At 37.9% G+C, this 5970-nt stretch overlaps 1 long non-coding RNA gene across 1 annotated transcript; it reads left to right on the forward strand.

Moving 5' to 3' along the window:
- The first annotated feature begins 397 nt into the window (after window positions 1-397).
- LOC120936584 lies at window positions 398-3788 on the forward strand. The gene is made up of 2 exons (XR_005748620.1): window positions 398-926; window positions 3513-3788. It is a non-coding gene; the product is annotated as an uncharacterized LOC120936584 (long non-coding RNA).
- The last annotated feature ends 2182 nt before the right edge of the window (window positions 3789-5970 follow it).

Below are 5970 nucleotides of genomic sequence, written 5' to 3' on the forward strand. Positions count from 1 at the left end.
CTCCACAGACAAAAGATCAAAGGAATTGAAGATAGTATGGTCAAGACTGCCCACAATACCTAGGTAGGGAAGGACAAGTAGTAACCAGGAAGTGATCACGGAAGTGCAGTGATTGGGTGAATGGCAAAAGGGCGGTGGTGGGTGTGTGTTTGAAGTGTGGATATTAAAACCGAAATACAATGGGTAAAAACTCTCTATTATCATCAAAGCAAGGTTGAGTCAAGAGCTCAGCAGGAGGATGGCCTAGGCTAGAACCACATGGACTGGGCCTTATGGAAGCCTTAAGCCTGGCGTGTAGTTTGAGGCCCAGCCATGTGGGGCAAGGCCGAAGCCTTCTCTCTCTTTATCATCTAGGGCAGGCCAGAAGAACATACCATCTTTGAGAGGGCTGAGTATACTTGTGTTATTTATCAGTGTTATAGTTAGACATTTTGTTAGAGTATTATCCTATGTGTAATAGATATTTCTGTTAAAGCATTGTTTATGATGTAATGGACGTCATTTGTTAGAATAAATATAACGATTTGATTCAAAGGTGTCTGCCTTTAACTAACTTCAGGCTTCAGGCCTTGAGCACATGGTGGTTCATATATGCACTCGCAAGCGAATGGCTCATACACAATAATACAGATGCAATAGTTTATATATATATTATAGGTTGCAGTACGCATACAAGTAATAGTAATTATTGCAAAAAGTTCACTTCTAATATTTGGCACCCTTCAGATGTTTGGACATAGAGTTCACAAATCCTAATGTATTTTTGTTTTGAGTCCATTAAGCTAAAACCCTCTAAATAACCCAGAACTGAAATCGTCTCTAGCGTGGATAAGAAATTGGCGCTGGCTCGCGAATCTTGAAACCCTGCTTGGATGATCGAGGAAGTTCTGTAAAATTTCAACAGGATTGTAGACGTACATGAACTGGTGAGAGTTATTTATTTATTTTTTGGCCGATATGTTTGTTTGTTTTTAAACGTTCTTTTTTTTTTTGTTTGTTTGTTTTACTGATGTTGTAATGTTCATGTGTGTTAGGCCTGTAACCAGTCAAGTGTACTGGTGAGTAAAGGGGATTGATCACCTCTGGATGTAACCTGTAGATTGACAGGATAAACCACACATCTTTGCGGAAAAAGTGGGTGAAATATAAATTTTTGTTTATTTTATTTTTTTATTTAATTTGAATTTTTTTATTTCATTTTTACCCATGTGAAATTGGAAAGAGATTTCTGTTCCCATTTGCGGAAAAAGTGGGAGAAATATTATTTTAATTTTTTTTTTTTTTTTTTTTTTTTTGGAAAAAATTTTCATTTGAAGTTTTTATTTTTATTTTATTTTTACCCATGTGAAATTGAAAAGAGATTTCTGTTCCCATTTGCGGAAAAAGTGGGAGAAATATCGTTTTTTTTTATTATTTTTTTTTTTTAATAGTTAATTTTTTTTTTTTTTTTTTTTTTTTCAAAAATTTGAAGTTTTTATTTTTAGTTTATTTTTACCCATGTGAATGTGGAAAGAGCGTTCTGTTCTTAAAGAGGATCAATGTGGCCTGCGTTCTGACAGAGGGAGCGTTAACTTAGAGTACGCTCGGTAGGACTACAAAAATAGTCCAGTTTTTTTATTTTATTGTTGGTTCATGTAAAGCTGTATATGTGTTGATCTGTGTGGATTCAGGTGTGTAGTGTCTAAGCAACTGGTCAAACAGGTTTTCAGTGAAGCTAATTGCAGATTAACGTAACAATGGACCTTCTTGGAAGACTACTTAACGAGTATGGTTTTAATACTGTACAAAAGAATGCTATAAGACATGAAATTATGGATATCTTTGGCAATATAATGAATATAGCTAAACAGTGTGATGCAGATGCATGTAAACATATGGAACAATTAATAAATGAGAAGTGTGTATTGGAAAAGAGGGTTAGTATGTTAGAGAAGTCTTGTAGGCAAAAAGATAATTGCATTGCCTACTTAAAGCAGAGAGAATCCGCTAATGAGCATATTAAAGAATTAGCGGAAAGTACAGTAGTGGTGACACCCTCCGCAAATGCCCAGTGCGCAATAAAGATACAGATTAAGCAAGATGCAGGAAAACCATATGCTATGGTTAATGCAAGTAATAATAATATGATAGAAATCAAGGTTGAAAATTTAAATGGAAATGCGGTAAGCGCATTAGAAAATGATTCTGGTATTGAATCAGTGGAGACATCTGATGAATCCATCGCTAGGGATTACTCCTCGGGCGATGAAAGTATTAAGTCTGTTCAGAATAATGTTATGCAACAATGTGGGGTTCCATCGCCTTATACTCAGAGAAGGGCCCAGGCAGGGAGACCGACCCTTAAGTGTTTTTTATGTAAAAAGGGGGGTCACATTGCCAGATATTGTTGGACGGCGGCGAATAATATCAAAATAGGATCTCAACACCCCAAAATTGTCCCAAAGCGTTATGAAGTGTATTCGGTGAGATGGGGTAACCCTAGGCATAGAGTCCATAATAATCAATTAAGACAGGGCAGTCACTATTATGATAAAGGGGAGGAGCCACATGTTCATTCAAATTTAGCAAGGGGAGGAAACAATGGGAGCAGCCCTTAAAGAGCTGCAGGGATGGTGAGAATTTTCGGGCTAACGTTTCTTTGCTATGAATAAGGATTTAGATGTGTGGAACAGAGATTTGCCGGTCGTGTATGGAAAATTATAGAGGACCTTGATATATGCATATTTCGAGGATAAGCCTCTTAGTTTCAGTTTTCTTTTTAATCTAACCTTTTAAAATAAAAATTCTTGGTTGTAAAAAAAATTTTTTTCCCATTTTTCAATTTTTTAATTATTTTTCATTTTCATTTTTTTTTATTTCAATTTTCTTTTTATTATCATATTTTTTTTTTTTTTTTTTTTCTTTTCATTTTTCTTTATTATTATATTAATTGTCATTTTTTTTCTCTTTTTTTTTTTTTTTTTTTTTTTTTGTTGTTATTAATTTTCAGTTTTCATTTTTCTTTTATATCATTTTTTTTTATTATTATTATTAATTTTCATATTTTTTCTATCCATTTTTCAAATTTTTTCATTTTTCTTTTTTTTTTTATTAATTTTTCAAAAAAATGTTATTATTATTTTTTTTTTTCTTTATTTTTCAAATTTTTTTTTTTCATTTGTTGGTCACTAGTGTTTCATCTATTTTATTTTTGTTTCATTCAGGTGGAAAGAATTCCAATATTTTGTGATTTATCCACCTGAAAGGGGGAGTAGTGCATAGATCTTAAAATACAGATAATGCATTGTTCTTTTTAATGCTTAAAATTTTGAGTTTTTGAGAAGCAACGTTCACATTCATTTTTTTATTATTTTAGATTTTTGCTTGTACCATGGGGATCCATTTTAGAATGGGTCATCCAAGAGGAATCATGGTTGTTTTGATAATTTGTTCAGAAGTCAGGAACACTAAATTACTATGTTATGAGATGTTATCGATAAGAATTTGATTCTGCCCTTGTTCTTTAATTCCAGAATCTTGGTGGAGCGAAATTGGAGAGGATTCTGGAACAGAGATGAAGAATGTTCATCTGGTTGGCAGTTCGTCTGTGCCATACCACACCGAAAATTTGTTCTGATAAATGTTCAGGAGAGAAAAGATTCAGAGTAATACTTGAAATATAGGGTTTCTCTTTCTTAAGGACAATTTTTGCACTAATACTGAATCTGAAAGACTTTGTCCAACAACGAGACGCATGAAACATTTTGCCAAAGTCTCTCCTGTCATTTATGGATGCAAACGGACTTGAATACAAATGCAATGGGTTGGAGGTTGGGGAAGGAATATAACTTTTCCAATCCTTCAGAACAAGAGATGTAAAATATGTTTTTTGATTATGAAAGAAAGGAAATGTTTTTTTTGTTTAGATGTATTGACGTAACTGAATATGGTGCAGGTACCTAGGAGGCTGGCACTTATGCATAATACCGTGTCTGTTGGCCAGACTAGAAGGTGCCAGGTGATACATCAATGGGGCGAAGTCTTCCTCGTAGGGACGGTGTCTCCATCTTAGCAGTCCTATAGAGAAGATCTCGGTTACTGGACATGTGGGAGATACACCTAATTGATGTCTTACCTGAGAGGTTGAAACCCTGCATGGGTAATGCCAGTAAAAAGTAATAAACGCTGGCTACCAGGGTACAGCATGCCGTCATCACAAGGTGCTTCAGCATCTCGCAGTGGTTGATAGAATCCTAGTACCCTATATGTGCTGAATTTACTCTGAATCAAAGGCAATATATTTGTGGCTTGCTCTCAGAGATGTGCGGACGCAGAGTGAGGTTCAGGGCGCTTATCTCTGAGGAGTACCCAGAAGAGGAGGGATGTATTCAGCACTATGTTGGGGGGAATGGGACCCAGTGTAAAGTGGCTCAGGATTTTGTCAACCAGGGTGAGAGGTTGGTAAAGAGTGTGAGATGGTAGAGGATAGATATGTCAGTGGCTCTGGCGTGCACGCAGCGGCAGGCGGAGTTATAGACCACCATCAAGCTGATTGTACAGTCTCTCTATGAGGGGCAGTGGCCTGATGAGTTAGCATCACCGCTCAGTGAGACTTTGCAAAACACATCTCTTTCACTAATCCAAAGAGGTAGTCGAATGCCTGGATGGGCTGTACTGGTTTGGATTGTGAAAGGGTGTGCTGTATGATCCATGTACAGAAGTGCAGACTCGGTCTGTAGATTTTGTCGCGTCAATGGGCTTACTGACTGGGGATTCTATCTTGTTGAATGTGTGGCTAAATGATCCACATGTGGTCAGAGGGTACGGAAGCTGGGGGCAGGTCTATTTCCCTCTATCGAAAGCATGACCACGATGTCCTCTGTATATCAGATCAATACGTGGTACTCTGTGTTCGGGATGGAGAGATCATTGCTGGGAAGGAAGCACATGGGTATTATTTAGGACCTAAAGGATACCAATGTAACGTCAGTCGTGTAACAAGGGTATTTCTAGGTAGATGTGCAGGATATACCCTGGGCATGGTCACTGGGATCCAGTCACAGGGATAGAATTGTGTGGGTTTTGTGTCATTGTTTGAGATTTATATGTGTTGTTAGACTCAAAACTTGTATAGAAAGCTCTCCTGCTTATATATGCAAGTTGAGGGACGAATTGATGGTGGGGTCTCTTCATACAAATTAGGGACTTTGCTGCCAATTTAGATCCCTGAGGTATCACAGACAGGCCAAGTTGCAGTAGGAAAAACCACTGTGAGCAAGCCTGCATAATCCCGACCCGTATTTACAGTAAAGAGTTATAGAAGGTTGGAAGCGGGATATGTAGTTTGATGGGTCATATGCATATATGTAGATATTATGGTAATGGATGATTTATGTCATGGTGTAGCGTGATAACGGTATATTTTAGGCTAGTAAGATGGGCAAGAAAGGCCCTCCTCGAGACTCTGTATCTGAAAGCTGGTTAATATACTGCTCTGAGTGTGTGCTGGTGAATGATGAGTGAATGGACACCCCTTGCCTGGCCTGTACTACACCCCTTTCATGAAGATGTCAGAAAGAAGAAGAAGATACGGAATGGTGACATGGAAGCCGTCGCGGAAGTTGGTGTGTCACTCAGTAGCAAAGCGGCACGTGTTGGGGAGCACAGCACGTTAAAACCATTATGGACTGTTCCAAAGAGCTGTTTCGGAAGCACATGTTGGAAGATAGTTAAGAACTGTTCCTGAGGTACTGGTTCTGAAACACATGTTGGAAAACAGTTGAGGACTGTTCCAGAGGTCACATGTTGGAAGTAATTTATGGACTGTTTCATAGGAGCCGGTTCTGAAGCCTATGTTGAGAGGCGCAGCACGGTAAAATCATTAAGGGCCGCTCTATAGGTACTGGTCCGGAAAAACAGGTGGGAAAACCACGCGCGTTGAGACCTTTATGGACTGTTCCAAAGGAGCTGTTCCACATGGTGAAGAATGCA

Source organism: Rana temporaria, chromosome 4 (assembly GCF_905171775.1).
Source record: "Rana temporaria chromosome 4, aRanTem1.1, whole genome shotgun sequence".
Classification (NCBI taxonomy): Eukaryota; Metazoa; Chordata; class Amphibia; order Anura; family Ranidae; genus Rana; species Rana temporaria.